At 39.7% G+C, this 25,422-nt stretch overlaps 1 protein-coding gene and 1 long non-coding RNA gene across 4 annotated transcripts in view; one reads left to right on the top strand and one right to left on the bottom strand.

The window, feature by feature from the left end:
• lingo1a (leucine rich repeat and Ig domain containing 1a) overlaps positions 1-25,422 on the bottom strand; it is a 139,734-nt gene that overhangs the window by 53,996 nt on the left and 60,316 nt on the right. For all 3 annotated transcript variants that reach the window (XM_077595487.1, XM_077595486.1, XM_077595488.1), the window contains one exon: positions 24,213-24,415. The gene's annotated coding sequence lies outside the window, so the exon portion shown is untranslated. The remainder of the gene's footprint in view (positions 1-24,212; positions 24,416-25,422) is intronic.
• On the top strand, positions 205-20,809 carry LOC144070930 (uncharacterized). Its single transcript, XR_013299506.1, has 5 exons — positions 205-887; positions 5,909-6,002; positions 10,719-10,805; positions 14,135-14,279; positions 20,723-20,809. It is a non-coding gene; the product is annotated as an uncharacterized LOC144070930 (long non-coding RNA).

Below are 25,422 nucleotides of genomic sequence, written 5' to 3'. Positions count from 1 at the left end.
AGTGTCTAGTCTAGTGTCTAGTCTAGTGTCTAGTCTAGTGTCTAGTCTAGTGTCTAGTCTAGTGTCTAGTCTAGTGTCTAGTCTAGTGTCTAGTCTAGTCTAGTGTCTGGTCTAGAGTGTAGTGTCTAGTCTAGTGTGTAGTGTCTAGTCTAGTCTAATCTAGTGTCTAGTCTAGTGTGTAGTGTCTAGTCTAGTCTAGTCTAATGTAAATGTATGGCTTTCACAAATCAACTCAAGGTAAAACTGACTTAAAAGTGCTTTAGAATGGTACCATATGCCTAAAAAAAATAGCTGTGCCCCCCAATTTAAAGCGAAAAACTATGCAGTAGAATGCGAAGACACTTGCAAAACAGCTTTAAAAGTTCCCCAATAAGTTCCCATTTTTCTATGACTGTAGTCATATTCCCTGTTATGTCCTAACAGAACAAAAAAAAATACAAATAAAACAAAAACACATCTCCGCCATTCCCATCTAACACACCTGTCTAGTCCATATGTCAGCTCGGCTCTCCTTCACACTGCACAACAGAGAATTGTACCACTAAAGTGTTTGTCTTGCAGTGTTAAACTGCAGCGTCTGTGCATCCGCAAGCGCTTTTCTTTCCCCCTTTTTCCCCCCTTCCATTTTTTTTTGCACGGACCCTCAAAGCGACTGAAGCCATTCAGGCGTCACAGCTACATGTAAATGTCATCAGCATCAGTTCACGCATGGTAGAGATACTCTTGCTGCAAGTTCAATGCATGTTGTCTTGACTTTTGGACCCTTCTTCCGGTGTGTGTGAAACTATTCCTTCAGGGAGGAAAAGCACGGGAGGAGGGGAGTTGGGGGTCCGCTTATTTCCGGATCACTAGGCAGACCTGAGCTGAGCAGATGTTGACGCTCTGAGGTAAAGTCAGCAGCTACTCGGCACTAACACTCTATTACGAACCCCGTGAGGAAATAGGTTTAGTATCATGAGAATAAAGTCAATATTTGGAGGAATTGAAATGGCTAAACAAGAAAAAGTTAGGGAACGAATGGGCAAGAATTGATTCGGTCGGGGAAACAATTGGTAGGTTTGTCTTCATTTTTAGAAGAATTCAGGAGTCAAGATTAAAGTTAGAATTTCAGGTGTACAGATTTTCAAAATGGTAACGGAAAAATTCATCTGTATTGTAAATAAACTGGCAAAATCTAATATTACATAAGAAAGATAGCAGAAGTTACGAGTAAATTCAAAGTTTTTAATTGATATCCTCAGGTTGCAAAGGTCTACACTCACCCAGCGATAAGCCACACCCACCGAATTTATCGAAAGCAAAAAAATAAAATAAAAGTCAACAAGTTGAGCGACCTTCCTTTAGATATGAGATATTGATCCCTAAAAAATAAGTCTGATAATTCAATACAAGTCAAATAATGTCTAAATTAGTTTGTAAAAACAACGTATAAATCACACTGGACTATAAGGCGCTCAAAATTTCAAAACGGCCTAAAAAGTAACAATTCATATCCCTAAAATTACATTGATTTTGCTCATTTTTGTAGATATAAAGTTGCAATACATTACCCTATTTCTCTACATTTTTCTCCCTACAAATTAACATCGACTAAAACCCCGCTAAAGCAAACAACCCAATTTAAAATGCAAACGTTTTTGCTGCACGTTGGTCTTCTTCCACTCTTTTGTATTCCCCAATGTATGAAACTTCCAAAAAACGTGACAATTATCTCCGTGAGGATGCATTTGATGCGAGGGTAAAGCTCTCCCGCTCGGAGCAGCGAACACCAGTAACAAAAGAGAGTGCCTCCACGGCTTTTTAAAGCATCAATAATTCATTATTCTACTGTGTTCCTCAAAACGAGCACGCACACTTGCCCATCATCCACCTGCATTGAGGGCCTGAAGCCTGTCACTCACACGGACCCTTCCGTTTAAACCCATAAAAGATCCACGCGATGAGTAGATAACCCCATTTGCTTGCTACAAGAAGAAAAAAAAACATCCTGCATTGACAAGTTGCTAACCGAAGCAGACCAACTGCTAACTACAGTGGTACCTCGACATACGAGTGGCCCGACATACGAGTAATTTGAGATACGGGTAAAATTTCGGGCAAATATTTATCTTGAGACACAAGACAATTTTTGATATACGAGCAGACAGCGGACGCGAGATGCTGCTCTTAAGAACATCATTGCCACTGTCTTTCTCCCCGCAACTCCTTCGTGTAATGTCTCTCGCTGCAACTCCCTCTTTGTAATATCTCTGCGAGCACTGGGCGGAGCGGTGCATTTTTTTCAGTGTGTTTTTCCCCGTTGGTCAGTGCGAAAGTGGAAATAACGCAAGGGATCAAAGTAAAACGGACTAAATACCATAATAATAGTCAGCAATTTAGACATTATTCAGCTCACACACACAAATGAGTTCAAAAGTATTTTTGATGGTGATTGATAAACCAGATTAAAAATGGAAAAACACTAATTTTGCCATATTAAACTTAGTACAACATCCAAACAGAGCAAATCCATCAACAACATGCCCACCATTGCAATTGCTTTAATATTATTTAATCATTGACGTTGAGAGATGAATCAGTCCGTCAATCTATGATTTAAAGTTGCCATGAAATATTACAAGTGACTTTAATATGACACAAAATCCATATTTGTTACAAAAACGCATCACCAGGCGCGACCATAAATCAGTAGCCAGCCAATCACAGGGCACAAGGAGAGAAAGGACAACCAATTATAGCTAGAGTCAATTTAGCTTACAATTAGCTTAGAATGCATGTTTTGGGGGATTTCGGAGAAAACCCGGAGTATCTAGAGAAAACCTACGCAAGCCCGGGAAGAAAATGCAAACTCCACATAGTGAGGACCAACTTGGGATCGAACACTCGACCCCAGAACTGTGAGGCCGATGCGCTAACCAATCGGCAAACTTTTACTCCTAAATAGAAATTTCCAATGCACTTTTCTATCAACAGAACAATAATATATGAAGATAATAACATTCCAGCAATCTACCGAGCAACCGTTAAGTGTATTTGCAGTGAAGTTTGTTCCTGTCCAAACAACTCACACTTCCCGCCTCCACACGTCGTTTACACTAAGTCACTCGCCGTCAGAACCACTTGTGCCCACCGATGTGCCTCTCTTTGTGCGTCAAATGAGAGATTTGGCTCAATAGCGGAGGTCATGAATAAGCTTTACAACACACACACAAAAGTGAGCCGGGGTGCGTGGGCCGAATTGCATTCTTCCCCTCCGACATCTAATTGTATCGCGCCATACCAGCCCAAATAAACATTGGAATTACCGATTCCGAACAGATGGATTCCGAGTCTTTCTTTTAGTCGTTATGGGGTGTTAAAAGCCTTTAGAATAGCGAAATTGTGACAGTAATAGCAATAAAAAATGAGATAATAAGTAGTGACTATTAGCCGCACTTTATTTTCTCGCATATTAGCCGCCTCCGCGTATGAAATTGCCTTAAAATCGTTGAATTTTACAATTTCTCTCGTATAAGCCGCTTCCTGAGTCACAATTTTCACCTCCATATTCATGGTTTTAATAAGAATACAAATGTGTTACTTTGAAGGGAAAACCTTATGAAAAATATTCGCACGTGGTATTTCTGAGATACTGCGTAAATCGATTGCTGGATTGCACATTCCAAAAGGGTGTGGCCTGCACGTAGACAAATTCAAAAAGGAATTCACGTGAGCAGTACAACCAGGAAGTGTGTCCGTAGCGGTTTAGCTTTCGCCAAGTCTCTTGGTGCAATGATAGCATGAGATACACATTACACAGGTATCAAGGCTGATATTTTAATCATCAACCGCATGACCTTCGATCAGCCTTAACAACTATTGGGATGTCCTGACATGGTAAACACTACGAACACATGTATCTAGGCTACAGTCAGAGCATGTTTAACTACAGAAAGATGGTGGCGCCCTGAGCAAGCAATGGCAGGCACATGTGAGTTTTTTTCATATTTTACGCAAGATACGGTTAATTTTCTTTCTCGAATGTCAAAACTGTTTCGGTTCATGATATTTTCAGAAAAAAGCTTGGCTGTGATGTGATTACATGAAGTATATCAAATCCATGTTTGATGTCGTTTAAGTCGTATTGTCTTAATTGTTCTTATTTGCTGCTAGCAGTGGCTAATGTTGGCACCAGCAGCTCAAATTTCATTCTCATCAATTTTGGTGTTGCTCTATTGGACAATGAGACGTCTGAGTAGCCACACTTTGTTTTGGGTGGTTTAGATTAGCCACAAAACAATTGTCAGGTGGGCGGCCATGCTCTCATTGCTACTCAGCCGTAATTTTGCAGCGAGGGATAAACGATGCACCCGGTGCCAGGAGCGCCTGATAATCGTTCCTATTGAACGGCCTAGTGTCTTATCTTACAACATCTCGACCAAGTCTATGTTGAATACTTATTTATGCTGTTGACAACTTATTTATGCTGTTGACTACTTATTTATGCTGTTGACTACTTATTTATGCTGTTGACTACTTATTTATGCTGTTGACTACTTATTTATGCTGTTGACTACTTATTTATGCTGTTGACTACTTATTTATGCTGTTGACTACTTATTTATGCTGTTGACTACTTATTTATGCTGTTGACTACTTATTTATGCTGTTGACTACTTATTTATGCTGTTGACTACTTATTTATGCTGTTGACTACTTATTTATGCTGTTGACTACTTATTTATGCTGTTGACTACTTATTTATGCTGTTGACTACTTATTTATGCTGTTGACTACTTATTTATGCTGTTGACTACTTATTTATGCTGTTGACTACTTATTTATGCTGTTGACTACTTATTTATGCTGTTGACTACTTATTTATGCTGTTGACTACTTATTTATGCTGTTGACTACTTATTTATGCTGTTGACTACTTATTTATGCTGTTGACTACTTATTTATGCTGTTGACTACTTATTTATGCTGTTTACTTATTTATGCTGTTGACTACTTATTTATGCTGTTGACTACTTATTTATGCTGTTGACTACTTATTTATGCTGTTGACGACTTATTTATGCTGTTGACTACTTATTTATGCTGTTGACGACTTATTTATGCTGTTGACGACTTATTTATGCTGTTGACGACTTATTTATGCTGTTGACGACTTATTTATGCTGTTGACGACTTATGCTGTTGACGACTTATTTATGCTGTTGACGACTTATTTATGCATTCATTTTAATTCAATTTTAGCAAAGCGGCACATTATTTTTATTTAATTGCGTATTGACATCATTAATCAATGATCAATTCAACCCAACTTTTTACATTTACGAAACAACAATTTCTATTCAAAAGCACCAGAACAAATGTAGTTAAGCGGCTATCAAGTAGTCGACAAATTGTATTTTTTCAGTTCGATCACATTAAATAAACGCGGGGAAAACAAGGACTAAAGAATTGATTTTTCTTCTTTAAAAAAAATTAAAAAGACCCGGTGGTTAATCAAGTTGAATCATACCCTGCTGTTTGAAGAAATAAAGCATTTTCCACATTTGGAGAATTATGTAGGTCATTCAAAACACCATATTAATTTCACGCTTCATAGCTGGTTGCATCGTCAATAAATTGTTGTCGTGAATAAATTACAAGAAAGCTAATTACATCCGAGCTGAGTTATAGATATGAGTTAAGAGAAGCTTTTAATACACGAGCGATCAATCTGTTGATGGGATTACTTTACGACGTCATGAAAGTAGATGGTTTACTGCCTGGTTACCAAACTGCTGCGTTAAACCGAAAACCATGGCGACGAGACCAATCGCCGATGAGAAGGGCTTCGGTGGGACCACCTTACAGACCTTTTGAAACATACCTCGGTATTATTTCTTTGTTTTTAATTTTTGTCTTTCATCTACAGAGAGCATCATCCATCAATTTCCAGCACAGACAACGGTTTCCTGACATGATAGGATCTTGTAAAAAAAAATGTCCCCACTTCCCATCTCCCAGATGTAAGTGCTTTTGCATGGACAAACACACACAAAACACACAAACGCTTGCACACATTTAATCGGACCCTTGCGTCAAATCCCATCCCGCTGTACTTCACCCAGTGGAGATGCTAACGGCTGCTGGAGTCGGCTAGTAATCGCTATTCCCAGCGCTGCCAAGGTCAGCTACGATTCCACACCATAATATTCCAAATGGGAGGAAGCGTTCAATCACTTTAGAGCTGACGACCCGCTTTGAACAAAAGGTGGACAAGCAAATCTGGGCTGAACGATGGAGTGATTGCATGCTGGGGTAGATCTCGTTTCGTTTTCTCTTCGGCTTAGGCCAAGGGTGTCAGACTCGGGTTGGTTCACGGGCCGCGTTAACGTCAACTCGATTTCATTTCATTTTAGATATAATATTTAGATTGTTTTTTTATAAATGGATTAAAAGAACTGGATTAAAATCCCTGAATATTCAGTTTTTTATAGATCTAAAACAATGTTTATTTTAGCTTTTTTTAATATATTTTTAGATTTTACAAAATGATTTTTGACCTAAAACTGAAAAAATGGGTTAAAAAAATGACAATTATTGATTTAAAAGGGGGGAAATCAGGAAATTTAATATACATCTATATTCTTCATTTGAATTTGATCCTAAAACAGAAAGTCAGCACTCATGATTTACTTTCCCGGGCCACACAAAATGATGCGGCGGGCCAGATTTGGCCCCCGGGCCGCCACTTTGACACGTGGCTTAGGCGGAGCGCTAGCAAACACGGTTCGGATGGCCGCCGTGTTACAGAAAAATCTTCTTGAAAAAGGCCGTTGTGGGCTATAACTTTCCAGATTTATTCCTGGGGGGTTGTTTCTTTTTGAGTTTGAGTTTGATTTATTTAAAAAGGGACAGCACGTATTAATGAACATTTTAAGCCAAACTTTAAGATGATTCAGAGACGGGAGTTCATGCATGCTAATTGCTATCGAGTTCCAGTAATGAAAAGAGAAGGTGCTGTAGCTAATTTAGCACTCTTTTTTAAGGGAACTACACAGTCACCTCTAGAGCCAGCTCTTGTTGATGTGTTGGATTTTTTTGGACAAAATCTTGCAGTGGAGGAGGGGCTTTCTGAGGAAAGATTTTAATTATTGAACATTAATGTATGAAAGGGTTTGTCTACGAATTGACTGCCTAATGCGCATTTTTGCGAAAATTAAAACCATCTCATGACAGGCCTAACTAGCACCGGATGCCAAAAATCGTTAAGTTAAAATGAGAAAATAACGTGAAAGCAAACAAAAGACAAGTGCGGACGAACATTTTACTGAACTTTTTATCAGATTTGAAACCTGTATGTAAGACTGCGATACACAGGTAAGTCAAAATTTCATTTTTCAAGAAAAAGTATTCATAATAAATATATGAATTCGCTCAGAAAGCTCTGCCATGAGAGCGTCTTGTCAAAAAAATGTCCCCCACTCCTCATCTCCCAGACGTAAGTGCTGTTATTTGTAAAGGAGATGCTCTCCACAACATCAGAGAAGTATGCAAAAGAGGGAACTAGACACTATATATATTAAGTAAAATGCCATATTTATAGCTATGCAGACATCAACAGCATAGGAAATGTTATTGCCTCAATTTTATGTAAACTGGACTTTTGTTAAGTAGTCTGAACTTTTCATTTATAATAAATGAGATGACTAAACTATACAGCCAGGCTAACGGCTCAATAAATATCTGTAAAAAAGCAAAAATAAATACAATAACAGATGGAAGAAAACGCTTCAGTTTGACTCTTGTTAGAACAGATGCTCAAACTTTACCAAAATTATACAAGAAATAAAAATCTGTCATGCACAATATATTTTTGAACATACTGAAAAAGCTAAGAAATAAAAAAAACGAGGACTGAAACAGTTTGACACCTGAATATCCAAAAAATATAACTTTGTTTGATAAAAGTTACTCAAACTCTGGAGCGAGTGAAAATCATCATTTTTTTCCCCCAGTAGCTTTTGTTCATATTTTTCCTATACTGGAAAATATAAACAAAAAGAATAATAACGTGCCTCCATCTAGGACTGACCCATGATTTTGCAGTAGAATATGCTTATCAATCATAAAGGACTCCGATTTAGAAGAAAAAAACTCAATGGTCAGAGTTCATTTTGATTTTTTTCTGCTGATGTCCCCCACTTTTTAACAAATGCAAAGGGATGCAAACCTCCCCTCATCTCTGATGCCTCTGGGTATATTTGCCCATGCGGGACTAATGCACTTCACGCATTTAATATTGTCACTGAAAGCCATGAGTCATGGAAAAGAAAAGTGATGGTGCCAGTGTGCCTAAGTAGAATCCCTTAAAAAAAATCATAAAAAACACAAACAACAACAACAAAAATCGCTCAAGTGTCGACTTTGTGATTCCTTCAGCTTTCCACTTCACGGCGAGGTCCCTCCAAGCATTTTGTATCATTTGACTCACGCTGCGGCATTGGAAAAAAAACCCAAAATCAGACCGCCACGGTGCCAAACGAGCCCGGCCTACTCCGTCTTCACCACCTGACAAACTGTCATCAATGCTGCAAAATTATTTGTCACCGACCGCCCATTAGCGCGCCACCGGGGCATCAAAAGTCAATTTTTGCCACAAAACGTCATCTCTTTTTCCCGGTGAGTGACGGGCGGCTGTTTAACCCCCGCGCTTAATGGCGTTCTGGCGATGCCTCATTTGAACAACGCAGCCGGCCGTGCAGGGGAATATTTCATCAATGTCAACATAGTCATGCGTGGCTCATAAACTGCACAAAAGCTGACAGAAAAATGCAGAGGGTGATCAACACCGTGTGCGGCCGTTTGGTCGCCGGTCTTTTGGTCGCCAGACTTTTGGTCGCGGTCTTTTGGTCGCCCGGAGCCAAACAACGGGCGACCAAAAGACCGGCGATCAAAAGACCGGCGACAAAACAAGGTAAAACAACACGATCTACGCATCAATAAAAGCCAACAATGGCCCTGAGCAGTTTCACTGAGCGGACGTGTGAGTGTATAAGAGTTTGTATGTATATGCGTTGTCCCTTTAAGAAGCTACGTCAGTCAGGGTTTTAACAAGTTCTCCAACAAAAAACTAAAGTCCGGGAAATTTGGAGCTTTTCTTTAACCTAATAATTAATAGGGCATTAAGTATGACTAAATAATAATTTGCAGTTTGTATTTAGGGAATTTGAGCAACGATTTAAATGGTAATTATCAAACACCTTCTGGGCGACCAAAAGACCGGCGACCAAACGACCGAGTACCGATCAACACAGCCCAAAAGATCATTACAGTGGTACCTCGACATATGAGTGGCCCGACATACGAGCAATTCGAGATACGAGTAAAATTTCGGGCAAATATTTATCCTGAGAAACGAGACAAATTTTGATAAACGAGCACTGGGCGTAGCATTGCATTTTTTCAGGGTTTTTTTTTTTCCGTTAGTCATTGCGAATGGCGAGGCGGTCGCTAATACGAGTTATATATACCACTCGTTGGCAAGTGGTTGTGCGTTATCCTATTGTGAGCACATTTGTGTGCATAAATTTCAGAATATCTTGAAGGGAATACAAAAGCAAACAATCCTTGATTGGTTGCATGTGAAAGTCAGGGTGGAGGCGGGGCCAATAGAGCCAACCCGGGAGAAGAAAGGTATCAAAATGTGAAACAAAATTAGAATTAAGTTTAGTGTTAAGTTCGTTTAAACTTATTTTTGAGTGTGTCTGCATCGTAATCCAAGTTCATTTAAATTTGTTTATGGTATGTTACAAGCACGTTGCCGTGCAAAGGTCCACCCCCCCTCCCTCTCGCCTCCCTTCGAAATCCGTCTAATTTTAGTACTGTTAAACACATTTTAGTAATATTAAACCACTAGTTGTGTGTTACTTTGTTAATAGATGGCGAATTAGAACACATAAAAATGTTTTTCCAATCCAATATCCTGTTTTTGGTGTTTTTTTTCACAGGGTTGGAACAAATTAATTTGTTTTTAGTTCATTTCAATGGGAAACGTTCGTTTGAGTTACGAGAAAATCGACATACGAGCTCAGTCCCGGAACAAATTAAGCTCGTATCTCGAGGTACCACTGTATATCACACATGAGAATCGCCGTCATTCAAACAGCGAGAAAGAACATCTCAAGTTTGGAGGTCGCCACTTTGGAACCCTTAAAAAGCCAACTTAATGTATCGAAGTCATCGCATTGAATCGTTTTGGCTCCATCGAGTCTCTCGAAAACCTCGTTTTTTTTATTTGCTTATGGCTTCTTTTCCCTTTCGGGTAGAGGATAGATGCATCCCTGACGCAAGAACAATTTCACAGTAGCGTGGAGATTCTCTGCTGAACAAACAGAGCAAATAAAAGCATTTAACCCCTCCGACCTTTTCCACCCCCGGAAGCAAAACGGCAAACATCAACAAAGGAACAACGAAAACGTTAACTTTGGAGAATTTGGCGTTTAAAGCGGACACCGCGATGTAACAATTGCGGCTTTATTTGTTACCGTGTTCCTATCAAAAACACGGGAAATAATTCTTCGACGCTATCGCCCTTTGGGATCGATGAAAGTGCTTCACGGTGTTGCACACCTTTGTGTTTTGAGTATTAGTTGTACGACCGTAAGGACTTATAATTACGTATTGGTTTTGCATTTGTCTTTGTGATAAATCTAACAAAACATTTTCTGGTTTTATTTCAGACGAGATGTTCTAGGAGGGTTTAATTCGCAACTCGCATTTCTTTGCGATGGTCGTGCTGAATGAGACGAGACTTCTGTGATTGGACGGTAGGTGTTTTGGCATTGAAGCGGGATATTGTGGTCAAAGTGCGCATTCATCGGGACGTGAACAAAATGCTGGCAAAAAAAAACCTTGGATGAAGAAACAAACGGGAATAGAACGCTTTACATAACAAGTCTGGAGAGTCTTCGAGGACTTGTTAAAATAAAATAAAAATCTTTAGAAAAAAATGTACAGCTCTTAATTTACTATACGTGATAATATAGGATAAGTATAAAACTAACAAACAAATCTGAAAAGAAAGTAAGTAGGCAAAAGAAAGTAAGTAGCATGTTGTTGTCTCCTATTGGGCAAAGGTTAACTGCTTTGTTGATTTATTTAATTATTTTTTAAGCAAACATGTCATCTTTTTTTATGTCAAATGTTATATTAAGACAGCAGAGCACTGCAATTGTTGTAATTAACGTTTTTATTCTGTTAAAAGTCTTGAATAAATTGTTTTTTTAGGGCAGGGGTAAAATTGGGGGAGGTCACCTTCAGGTTGTCTTTGCTAGTGAACGTTAATTAATTAAAATATACTATATGTATTTGGAGATTGTTTTATTTTAAGTGACCTGGCTCTCAATTATGTGTGTAAAAATCTGATTTTAACGTTTAAACTCAATGGAAAGGAAGCTCCCATTGTTTATTTTCCTCAAAAATTTAAAACCTATTAGTCTACTAGTATATTTAATGCATTTTATCTTCCCTTTTGTGTACAACACACGCTTACAGCAATAGTTGTTTTGAGTATGACAGTGAGAATGTCATGTTTTTGTTTTTTTTTGTATCTTTTTCTACGCTGCCAGGGTGTTTTGTTCTCCTCACGATGCGAAATCGGCAATTCTAATTTGCAAGAAACGATCCCATTACAGTAATTGTGTGACACATCAATCACGTTGCTCTGCAGCCCACCTCTTCAAAGGCTGTCAAATGAAAACGAAACCCACCGGATCACTCCCACTGGCTGAATGTGTCAAGTGAGCTCGAGCACAGATTGCCAAGTCTCTTCTACGTACCGTATTTTCTCGCATATTAGCCATACCCTTAAAAAAGTACATATGATATAAAAAGTACAATCATGATTACTGAAATAAAAAAAAAAATGACTCAACTTCTGAAAAGCCAATCACTGCCCCTGAAAAGATTTTCTCGGCAATTAGCCGCATCCGCGTATAAGCCATACCCTTAAAATTGCCTTAAAATCGTTGAATTTGCAAATTTCTCCCGTATAAGCCGCCCCCTGGTTCACAATTTTCACCTCCATATTCATGGTTTTAATAGGGAGTGCAAATATGTTACTTTCAAGGGAAAATCTAAAGAAAAATCATCGCACGTGGTATTTCTGAGCGTGGCCGGATGTTTGGTCGCCGGACTTTTGGTCGCCGGACGTTTGGTCGCGGACGTTTGGTCGCCCGGACCCAAACAAGCGGCGACCAAACGTCCGACGACCAAAAGTCCAGTGACAAAACAAGGTAAAACAACACGGTATACGCATCAATAAAAGCCAACAATGGCCATGAGCAGTTTCACTAAGCCGACGTGTGTGTGTAAGAGTTTGTGTGTACATGCATTGTCCCTTTAAGAAGCTACGTCAGTCAGGGTCTTAACAAGTTCTCCAACAAAAAACACTAAAAGTCCGGGAAATTTGGAGCTTTTCTTTAGCCTAATAATTACTAGGGCATTAAGTATGACTAAATAATAATTCGCAGTTTGTATTTAGGGAATTTGAGCAATAATTTTAAACGGTAATTATCAATAACCTTCCGGTCGACCAAACGTCCGGCGACCAAAAGTCCGGCGACCAAACGGCCGAGTACCATTTCTGAGATACTGTATTGGATTGGATAACTTTATTCATCCCGTATTCGGGAAATTTCATTGTGACAGTAGCAAGAAAAAGCATGGTTATAAGTTAGACAGTACAGTCGCAAAGGCCGCAGAACAACAAAGCATCAAAAGGAAGTCATGTGAGCAGTACAACCAGGAAGTGAGTCCGTAGAGGTCTAGTTAGTCATCCCTAGGTAAGATGGCGGCGCCCTGAGCCAGCAATGGCAGGTACAAGTGAGTTTTTTCACGTTTTATGCAAGATAAGGTTTTTTTTTTCTTTTTGGAGTTCATTCATAGATGTCAAAATGAATTTAGTTTAGTGTTTTATCTGTTTCTTTTCTCTGTTTTGAAATAAATGACCATATCAGCCACATAATCTTGCATCATTACGTTTCGTCTTTGTCACCTTGCAGTTTCGTGCATGTCGAGTCTAATTTGTGCGCATATAAGCCGTATCCCGAATCAGTCATCATTTTTTTTGCGACAAAGACGGCTTATATGCGAGAAAACACCGTAGTACCGCATCCAACCTGCGGGTCACCTTCCCGTTCCAATTTCCAAGTCCTCGTTTATCCCCTTTCTTCCATTGATCATCTTAAAAAGCAAATGGTTTCAACAAAGAACACCCAATTAGGCCAAAATCACCTTTGTGCAAATAATTCCCTGGCCTCTCCATCCAAAAGAAAACGATTAGCACTAGCCCGCGCGTTGATGCATCTATTTTGCAAATGATTCATTACTCCTCCCGCTTATCAATGATCTCCCGTCTGCAGCTCATTAAAGCACCTTTGGCCTCGGTGTCGCCATCGTGACGCCCGCACCCCCCTTTGCGCCCTCTTTGGTATCGAGAAACCATCCTTCACTTAGCACAGAAACAACACCCGAGCAATCGCCACTCAATAGGCAGTAAATGACTCCTCGGCAATCGATTCAATTTTCCTGAGACGCAACGCATTTGTTACCGCCACTTGGCGCGGCGGCGTCTTATTCGTCACGCCGGTACGTCATGTACGCCCTTAATGATAAGGCATTTCCCCCCGAACTGGAAATGAACAACATTAGCGAATAGGAACAAGCAGACAAGATGGAAGAAGCGGCGTTACATGTGCAATTAACCACCCGAAAGAAGGAAAATGAAACGGATAAATCTTTTTTTGCAAGTAGCTAGCATGGTGTCAACTTGGAAGAGCATAAAAGTGACTCTTATCCGCGACTTATTGAGTGTATCTAATGGAATTTTTTGGGGGGGTTCTTGGATCTTTGTAGGAAAATGCGTCCAATGAGCCGGAGCCGGGAAACCTCATTAGGCAAATGCGCGTTTTGAAAAGAGCAAGTTGCAAACACGAGGATTCTTTGAGGGTATAAAGCAAGATTCCTGTGTTGTCGTTGAGATGGCATTTCTATGGGATGGAGATGAACAAACTTTTGGAGTAGAACATGAGGAAATGAAGCAAGAATGGGTTTACTCTGATTTACAATACTTCCGAAGATGAATGTGTTTTTACAGAGCTGGGAGGCGGAGTTTGGCTAAGGTCAGTCAGAAGAGACAATTCGCCATCGAGAAGAAGCAGCAGGCAAAAAGGGCAAGAACGGAGAAACCGAAGAAGAAGAAGAAGCTCCTCACAATAACAAAAACACATAACGCATCAAAAGTGAGTATGAGCAAATCGAAGTTATGTTTATTATTAATAGGTGTATATATATGTTTATATATATATATGTTTTTATATATATATATATATATATATATATATATATATATATATATATATATATATATATACACATATATATATATATATATATATATATATATATATATACACACATATACATTTATATTTATATGTATATAATAATTACACACTGGAACAACTTATATATATACATATATACATATATTATTAGATTATTTTTTTTAAAGTCTAACTAAAAACGACAAACTGAAAAAATACTTTTTGGGATTAAGAAAATTGTAATAGTTGATTTAAAAAGGGGAAACACAGGAAATATTCCCTATAAATTTATCATCTTCATTTGAATTTGATCATAAAAAAGAAAGTCGACAATCATTTACTATCTCGGGCCGCGCAAAATGATGCGACGGGCCAGAATTGGCCCCCAATCCTCCACTTGGACACCAGTCCTCTAGACTGAGCCCTAGTTTAAACCCTAATCTGAGTTTGAAACGTAAATAAATATCTTGAGTTGCAACAATGACAAAATATCCCCATTCCCTTGCAATTATGCAAAAACAAAAATCCAAAAATGTCCGCTGCAAGTTTGTAACAAAGTGCGTGACCCACATTATTAATGTTTATAAACTGGGATGCAATTATGCTAGTTAGTTTTATCCCATAAAGCACTTACGCAACAAGAAAAACACATTCTCATCAACATGCAGCTTGCCGAAAGGCAATTTGGGGAGCGAGAGTTGAAATTTGTTGTCTAAGAAATGCATTTGTTAGACAGCCACAAGAGCGGGACAAGGAAAAGCAATAAACAAACAAGCGCGCTCATTTGCTAACGTGGCGAGGAGCACGGACGCCGTCTTTGCACAGTCACGCAAATAGTGCACACAGACTAAACAATACCGACATCAAACAAATATATATATTTGTATACGACTGGACAAGTTCCGCTAAAACTTTTATAGGTCTCCATTTGCCAACTAGTTTTAACACTTAAAAAGTTAGTTTATTCACAATTGCATTTGTACAGGTTTAAAAAGGATATCGGTCAAACGGCTCAACTTTCAACGACCAAAGTTTCAATAAAAGTGCGGCCTGGTGGTTTGAGTGGTTAGCATGTCGGCCTCACAGCTCTGGGGTCCCTGGTTCAAACCCAGGTTGGTCCCCCTGCGTGGGTTTTTTCCGGGTACTCCCGTTTCCTCCCACATTCCAAAGACATGCATGGTAGGCTGATTGGACTCTCTAAATTACCCCTAGGTATGAATGTGCGCGTGAATGGATGTCCGTCTCCTCGTGGCCTGCGATTGGCTGGCCACCGATTTAGGACATCCCCCGCCTCTGGTCTGAAGTCAGCTAGTATAGACACCAGCACCCCCCGCAACCCAAGATAAGCGGTAGAGAAAATGGATGAATAAATATCGAGTCTTATTATCTCATTTTCTGAACCGCTTTATCCTCACTAGGGTCGCGGGGGTGCTGGAGCCTACCCAAGCTGACTTCGGGCAGACACCCTGGATTGGTGGCCAGCCAATCACAGGGCACAAGGAGACAAACAACCATTCACGCTCACACTCATACCTAGGAGTGTCCAATCAGCCTACCATGCAAGTCTTTGGAATGTGGGAGGAAACCGGAGTACCCGGAGAAAACCCACACAGGCTTGGGCTTACACTCATAGCAAGGGCAATTTAGAGTGTCCAATTAGCCTACCATGCATGTCTTTGGAATGTGGGAGGAAACCGGAGTACCCGGAGAAAACCCACGCAGGCCTGGGAAGAACATGCAAACTCCACACAGGTGGACCGACCTGGACTTGAACCCAGGTCCCTCACCGTGAGGCCGACGCCCTGAGTCTTATGACTCCACAATAATAATTTTAAAAAAATCTTCACTTTGTACTAGTTTTCTTCTTAAAACCACTTCGCTTCCCAATTACCAATCAATAACCAATAATAGACCTCCATTAAATCTACATAATGCCTTTCCGGTTGAATTTGACACCCACCCCGCCCCCTTACATTTCCACCCCCAAAAAATCAAAGTATTGTTCTCCCCAACCACATACAGCCATCAACTCTTAACCCAGCGCCCATTTAATCTTTTTTTTTTTGGGCCATCTCCTCTCTCCCTGTTTTGGAAGCCATCACTTAATTACTAACGGAATCAATATTTGATGCGGAATCAGGGCGGCAACCCGCGATGACTAAGCTCGTACAGGTCTCGTTCGCCAAAGACCGTTGACCTTCATGTTCCTGATGTTCTGCAATCACTTTAAAAGCTCACTTTATAGACGAGAAAAACCGATTAAACCTTTACAAGGGGAACTTTTCCCCGACACCCAAAAAAAATCTGTTGCCGGGCGAAATCCCACAAGCGGCTGTGATGTAAAACTATTTGATGGCTCAACTCGGGCTCAAAGAAACTTCAATCTCTTCCTTTGAGTTTCTCGCCGATGTGACGGGTCGCTCGTTTGGCGAACACAATGTGTTGTATTATTTTTTTTGTCATTTTGACTGATTAGGAACGGGAGACATTTCATATATAAAATGAACGCGTGGCAAATATCCATTTAGAGGGCCGTTAAAACACACATCATAAAGCCAGGAGATTAATTCAGTGAGACGTTTTAATATCACTCACAAAAATGAGGCTCGGTCGACATACGCGCAATTCATTTTTTTGAAGGTGGATGCGCTGTTTTTGCGTTATGTTTGCTGCCGTTATTTCACACGCAAACACCTGAGTGGGTACCTTGTAGGCCAAAGTAAAGGAATTATTATGGTGTTCATTATTTATTACTTATTGATTATGTATTTGTCTGTTAGAAATGTATTAAAATTAATGAATTTATTAGCTGCCATTTTTGTCTTAAAAGCATTTTTTATATAATTACACACAGCCATAATAAAAGAATATTGCTTTTCTTTATAATAATTTTTAATTTGGGTCTATAATGAATAAAAATCTGAAAAAAATTGAAAAACAAGAACATTTGCACTTATTAAAAATACTTTAAAAATTGTTTATTTTGCCTATTATAAGTAGACATATATTTAAAAACAGACACAAAAGTTGATCACATGACTAATGGCAGAGACTACTGTATTTTCTCGCATATTAGCCGCATCCGCGTATAAGCCGTACCCTTAAAATTGCCTTAAAATCGTTGAATTTGAGGATTTCTCACGTATAAGACGCCCCCTGATTCGCAATTTTCACCTCCATATTCATAGTTTTAATAGGGAGTACAAATGTGTTACTTTGAAAGGAAAATCTTAAGACAAAACATCGCACGTAGTATGTCTGAGATACTTTATGAATCGAAAGGATCGTATGCTGGATTTCACATTCCTAAAGGGTGTTGTCTGCACGTAGACAAATTCAAAAAGGAAGTCACGTGAGCAATACAACCAGGAAATGATTCAGTCTGCGCTAAAAAGTAAGATGGCGGCGCCCTGAGCGAGCAGTGGCAGGAACAAGTGAGTTTTTTCACGTTTTATCTAAGATACGTTTTTTTTCTTAAATTTGATTCATAGACATAAAAATAAATTTAGTTTAGCATTTTATCTGTTTATCTATTTTGAAATAAATTACCGTATCAGCCGCATAGTCTTGCGTTATGGTGTTTCGTCGTTATCACCTTACAGTTTCGTGCATGTCAAGTCTAATTTGTGCGCATATAAGCCGTATCCTTAATTCAGTCATCATTATTTTGAGCAACAAATACGGTGTACATGCGAGAAAATATGGCATGTACTATTTCTGTATGAGCATAATTCAAGCTAATTACGCATCTACTCCTTTTGTTCACTTTAGTTACAATGTGTACAGTTCACGGCAGAAACTAAAACAAACAAAAACTACATTTATGTTAAACAAGAGACCTTCATAAATCAGAAAACGATGGCCTTCTTCGTCCGTTCGCTGGCTGTTTAACATTGCATGATTGATACGTTGTTTGTACCGACAATACGTTAAAGGAGCTGAAAAATCCTGTACGTGATAAACTGCTACCCTGGCTACCTCCGCCAGTTTGACCTTGGATTCTTATTTGGAGTTCTGCAGCCCGGATTAGGAGAAATCTTCCACAAACACACATTTTGCTCCGAGAGATCGCCGGCTGTTTTCTTCCCGCGGCTTTATTACCAAAATGCAAAACAAGGCGAGTTCTGAAGTGCACAATCTTTCGCTATTGACAGCATTGTGGAATAGGAGGGTGCCGGTGGTGGGGAAGGCGTGGGGTTCTTATCGTTTTGCTTTTCCGCCAAAACTAGGTCAAGCTGCAAGTTCCATTTGAAGAAAAGACTTCCAAAAGTCAAGCTACACTCACGGGCAATGTGATCTTTTCGTGAATTAATGGACCTCTTTTTCATGTTTTTAATTTCTAATGTGCGCATACAATAAGTACTATTGTCATTATAAAGCGACCATCAATGCAGTCAAGTGAAGTGAGCTAAATGTGAAGTGGTTATTAAATATAATGTAATTTAGATGACTTATTACTATGAATGGGCCCGGCAGCTTGAGTGGTTAGTGCGTAGGCCTCACAGCTCTGGGGTTCTGGGTTCAAATCCAGGTCGCATGTTCTCACTGGGGCTGTGTGGGTTTTCTCTGGGTACTCCGGTTTCCCCCTACATTCTGAAAACATGCATGGTAGGCTGGTTTGACACTAAATGTGTGAGCGTAAATTGATTGACAGTGAGAGCGAGTCACGATGTTGAAAAATAATGGAATTATGTTGTTGCTGTGTCCGCAATGTTGCCAGTTTTGTAACCTTTTCAACCCAGTTGGAGACATTTTTTGTTTGTTTTTGAAAGGAGACCAACATATTATCAGAGGGAATCAAAAATGTCTTCAGCGGATATTTCAAGATGGCTAAACTAACAAGAAAACACATCCACAAACAGAAAAACCTGCTAAATAGAAAAAGGAAAAGGTGTTTTTGTAGATTCTGGATTAAACTGCCAATGTAAAATGGATTTTGCATCAATACATTCTGTTTCGCCAAATGTCCCGCAAATGCTTAAACATATCAACAAATGGTTTATCCAATGATTGAACTATGTTTGCCCATGCATAGGTGTGTTGCTTGAGAGGTATGCGACAAAAGAGTTAGCTTGTGGTCTGACCGCTTGATCACACAAAAAAACAGAGACCACCAAAGGTTTGAATCTCTGTCCTTCAATTAGACATCCGAGAACTAAACAATCCATTGGCATCGGAAGATTGGCAATCCATTTGAATCTGATCAGAAGAGATTAACGAGAAGCCCGGTCGCTAACCTTAAAAGTGAAAAACAAGACGCGACACAAGAGTTAGCTTGTGGTCTGACCGCTTGATCACATAAAAACAAAGACCGCCAAAGGTTTGAATCTCTGACCTACAATTAGACATCTGAGCACTAAACCATCAGAAGAATGGCAATCCATTTGAATCTGATCGGAAGAGGTTAGCAAGAAGCCCGGTCGCTAACTTTAAAAGTGAAATACAAACCAAAAAAATGTAACCAAAAGACACGAGTCAACAAAAACCCAATCCTTTCCCACCATTTTGTGTCAGCGCTTACTGTGGTCTTCAAGCTCCACATTAGAACATTAGTGCACGGCGTTAAAAAAAGCTTTGCAAGATCTCATAATCACTGAAGCGCACTTTACACCGTTGTAATGCTTTGATTGGCTTTTCCGCACACAAAGGGCTTATCGGAAAGCAAGGGATACCGTTGCAATGTATTGTGCTTATAAAAATTAAACGCCGTGTTCCTGGGGGACTTTGTTCGGATGACATCGGACCTCCGACACCTGTTGCTCACGACCATACGCACACTCAAAAAAATTAGGCGAATAGAAGCCACGTTAAAAGCTCAACGTCTGCAATGAATGCAGAATTGCGGGACAGATCGAAAAACGGACCCATCTGCAGCCTTGGGCAAGGCCGGGGATGAAGCATTTTTCATTTGTTCGGGAGGTCATATTGCGCAAGTTCTCTTTGTGTTTTGAAAGGCAAAGATGCGGAATATTTGGTAAGATGTTTTGACAACCCAGACGCTATCGTCACGCCAAACAAAATACACGTCCGCCACCTCTCATGTCTGCTGAGCCGAAGGAGTTGACATGCTGCCAACAGTGATTTTTATTAGCCGCTACATGCGGAAACTTAATAGCAACATGTCAAATTTGAATATGACGGGATAAATATCGGTAAAAATGTTGATGCTTTTAGAGACAGTTAAGACCATTTACAAATTGTTCTGAACTGTTTTAACTACCGGCTATTTCAATTCTAATAGGGCAGGTTTTTTTTTCATAATATCAAAACAAAGTAATTTAAATTAAAATGTAACCCCAAAAAGCCCTGGTATCCAAGTACATAGATAATAAAATGTTGTATTTTTTTTGTCAATACAGTAATCCCTTGAATATCGTGGACAATGGACCCATGGCTACAAGAAGACAAAGGACTTCGACTAAAATTTCCATTTACGGAAGGCAGAGGAACTATTTTCACTGTGAGTACAGTATTATTAATGTGATATATCTTATATGAATAATAAACCTATAAATTATACAATGTTGATAAAAAAATCTTAGCTATAACATCACCCGAAAGAAAAAGAACTTTTTTTTTTTCATGACTATGTCAGTGGACGTCCAATTCTTTTAAAGTGAGAAACCTGTCTGTAAATGCTCATCCTTCAGTGTCATCAATAGCATTTTATGTCAAATCTATTTTGACTGGGAGGGGTGACAGGGATAATTGGCTGCCAGCCTACCCAGTCAAAATGTATTGGACATCTAGCAATGTTAAAAGTATTTTTATGAGAAACTTTAAAAACATCCAAATATTGTGTTCAGCGACATTATAAGCACATATTCGACCCAAAAAAGACGTAGACACTATTTTATCTTTCTACTTTTGTACCACTTCAGACTATAAGAAAAAAGCTAGAATTCATATTTTTCCTTGAAAGTCCATTCAAGCTCTCTGTCCTTCACACCATGACCGGCATCGTCCTTTCCCACAAATCATAGCACAAACTCGGGTACCATGGCAACATTTACCCCCTTAATCTCCATCTTCAACTCAAAAGATCTCAAATCCAAAGCAATTCAACATGACAAGAAAATCTACAGCAATTTTTCACCAAATAAAAAACCCATCCAACCGATATAGAACAAGGAATTTCCAAATAAAAATCCAATAATTCAAGACAATAGAATTGTCGGCTAATTTCCACTAAGTAACAGCGACCCGCTTCTGAAAAAAAATCTCGACTTTTTCAGAAGCATGTCTTGTTCCTGCCTGGTGAGAGAACCATATGATGGTGCTAAAAATATAATAAAACAAAAAGAATCTGTCTGGCTCTTGTTCCTGTCTCATACGTCTCCACTCATGCGGAAGGCCGTCTGTCAGTTTTACTGCACGCCGACCTCCCCTCAACACAGCAACGATGACTGATGGGCTTAAGTGCGACTAAATAACTATGGCAGGGGATGATAAAATTGCCAAAATACACACCCTAGACAGGAAATTGGCCATTTTGGAGCCATTGACACAAAGGAGCTGAAGTGATGGCACTTCCTTACAATGCTAAATTGCGGAAATATTTCGCTTTTGCCCATACGGAGCTAGTCTAGTCCACTGGAAATATTTCCTGAAAACAACAGCTAATAAGTCTATTTAGTTTTTGTTGTTTCGCGCTTTTAAGCAGTCAAAAATAAACTTTGCGTACCTGTCAACTTATGTTTTTCCCGTGTTTTATGCATTTTTTATCATTTCAAATTGCGTACGCCGTATAACAACTTTTGTACGTGATTTTTTTAAGTACGTTTTTTGTAAAACCGGTCTTGTTTTAGACCGGTTTTAGACCATTTCGACTCTAATCCGGATTGTCTCGGTCGCTGGTAGCAGACGAAAACGTCATTGTCGACTGCTAATAGTTTTGGCATGTTTTAAGGATGATATGCGCACACATTCCTGTTTCACTCGTCCACCTTTTCATTATATAAATATAGCGAGTTAGCAAGTAATGTACTTACACAGTCAAGCTATCAGCGTCATACAGCGACATCTACAAAATCTTGAGTTTAATGCATATAAAAGGCGCACCGACTGATTAGGCGCCCCGTCCAATTTTGGAAAAAATTTAGACCTAAGTGTGAATAAATATATTCCGCGTTGTTTGTACAGTTGCATTCCAAACAAAAAGGTACTAAGAAACTAAAGTAGTTTTAAGAGGGGGTGTCATCAAACTAAATACGGGAATCTGGACTACTAAATTTTAATTGAAATGGATATTTTTTTTTGGGGGGGGGGGGGGGGGGGGGGGGGTTATAAGAGCAATATGTAAGACCTGTGGCCAAAACTGGTATTGCAACAAGCATACAAATGTTGAAGCACCATCCCTCCCTTTTCGGGTTGCCAGATAAACATTTTGCAATTCACTCAAAAAGACATAGTTAAGAAACTAAACATTAATTTAAACAATGTGAACATATGGTGTAATCTATGATCTGAATGTTAAGTTTTGTGAAGGTGCTCAGTTCAACTTTACTGGTGAAATGGGAGAACATCCATCATTAGAAGGAGCAATGGTAGCAAGTGACACCATTGGAGCAATATATAAAACATCACTAGAACGGTGGAATGTGAAGTCATCTGATGAACGACACGGATGCTCCGAGTATAAGCGGGTGTGAAAAATGATAGAAGAGCTAATAAATAATGTATCAGGGTGTTTTCAGAGTGTTAAACCACTTTTGTGAGAATCGGAATCTCAGAGATTAGCAGACGGCTTCGCTCGGAGCATTATGATGAATTGCTCATATTCCGTTACTCGGGCGAGTTAATACGAAGCAAAATGGCTCGTGTGACAGGTCGCCGGGGGTTCATTTGCATTACAATGATTGCGTAGGGAATGTAACAACAATTTAAATCTTTGGAATCTGTGAGATGCGCCGGTGTAGACTCTTAATTTTCGGTTTTTCACTCTTTGTAGGAGACGCATTGAACTCATTGGCTGCCATTTGTGTATCTACGTCAAGGGTGTCAGACTCGGGTTGGTTCGCGGGCCGCTATAACGTCAACTTGATTTCACGTGGGCCGGACCATTTTAGATATGATATTAAGATTTTTTTTTATAAATGGATTAAAAGAACTGGATTAAAAGCCCTGAATATTCAGTTTTTTTATAGATCTAAAACAATGTTTATTTTAGTTTTTTAAATATATTTTTAGATTTTACAAAATGATTTTTGAACTAAAAACACGGACAAAAATTTATTAAAAAATTACAATTATTGATTTAAAAGGGGGAAATTTAACATACATCTATACTCTTCATTTTAGTTTGATCCTAAAACAGAAAGTCGGCACTCATGATTTGCTTTCTCGGGCCGCACAAAATGACGTGGCGGGCCAGATTTGGCCCCCGGGCCGCCACTTTGACACCTGTGATCTACGTCATTGAGTTAGCAAACCAGAAAATTTGATAATAATCCCTTTCCTTGTTCTTGAGTTATCTTCAACACAAATCTCGTATCGAGTTAAACCTTATCTCACATGAGGTAAAAATGACGTACAGTTATCCCTCGAATATCGCAGTTAATGTAGACCAAACATAGCCGCGATAATTGAAAAATCGCAAAGTTGGGTCACCCTTCTAACTTTTTTTTCCTTTTTCTAGTGCTGAGTTCTAGTACCAAGCAGAAGACAGGGGAGTGGATTCCGCTTACGAGTTTAAGTGTGGATTTTCACATTTTTATGAACTTAAAAAAAATGTAAATAGAAAAAAATCGCAAATAAGTGAATTTGCGATAAGTGAAGTCGCAATAATCGAGGTAAGACTGTATAGCGCTTACATAAATGATAACTTTCAGCAAAAAAAGTCGTACTTACCTAAATGCCTGCGTTGTGTTGATCCAGATTTGAGGTGTTACTTACAGGAAGTAAGTGTTAGCGTGCTGATTTTAATGTGCCACAGCAGCTGCTCGCTGTGCAAAGGAACTAGAGGAAAGGTTGGAAATAATGTGTGCTGGGATCCCCCCCTTAATCCACATCCCCTTCCTGTTGACTCGCTGCCTCGCCTACTGATCAGATACCTGCAAAGACACATAAAAAAGAAAAAAAAATGCTGATATCAAACACTGCGGCGCCCCCAAACCTGCGAAAATCTTCAGCGTGTTAAATCGTTGTCTCCACAGTGTCACACCGTAAAATTTCCCCAAGCATAAGCAGAGCAATGGGATCCCAGAGATGTTATTTACAGTGTTACGATCCCAGGCTGTTTAAATGCTCTTTGGAAAACGTGGTCTTCGTTCCCAACCTGAATTGTCGCAGATGAACCATTTCGCTCTCTGCGGGTGTGAGACGATCATGCTTTGGAGATGTAAAAATATGTTGTTCACAGTGGGGTGGGTTGGACACGGCCACAGATGAATTATTCATTCATCACGGGGAAGATTTGACGAGAAAGAGAGCCGCTCGCCGCGGTGTTATCGCCAATCACGCGACGGATAGATTTCAACATTAAGGGTGACGGAACAGAGATTGCTCAAGTATGAAAACCCTGCCGTTAACTCCGATGGCCGCCATTGTTGGGGCATTGTCAGTCCATCCCAGTCAAAATGGGACAATTAAATTGTGGTCCTGGGTTCAAATCCAGGTCAGTCCACCTGTGTGGAGTTTGCATGTTCTTCCCGGGCCTGTGTGGGTTTTCTCCGGGTACTCCGGTTTCCGTTAACTTGACGGCCGCCATTGTAGGCACATTGTCAGCCCATCCCAGTCAAAACGGGAAAATTAAATCGGAAAGAGCGGGGTTCTGGGTTCAAATCCAGGTTGGTCCACCTGTGTGGAGTTTGCATGTTCTTCCCGGGCCTGCGTGGGTTTTCTCCGGGTACTCTGGTTTCCGTTAACTTAACATTGTTGGCACATTGTCAGTCCGTCCTAGTCAAAACGGGAAAATTACATTGGAAAGAGCGGGGTCCTCGGTTCAAATCCAGGTCGGTCTACCTGTGTGGAGTTTGCATGTTCTTCCCGGGCCTACGTGGATTTTCTCCGGGTACTCCGGTTTCCGTTAAATTGACGGGCACCATTGTTGGCACATTGG

This window comes from Stigmatopora argus, chromosome 3 (assembly GCF_051989625.1).
Source record: "Stigmatopora argus isolate UIUO_Sarg chromosome 3, RoL_Sarg_1.0, whole genome shotgun sequence".
Classification (NCBI taxonomy): Eukaryota; Metazoa; Chordata; class Actinopteri; order Syngnathiformes; family Syngnathidae; genus Stigmatopora; species Stigmatopora argus.
This window is presented reverse-complemented; position numbering and strand designations above follow the sequence as displayed.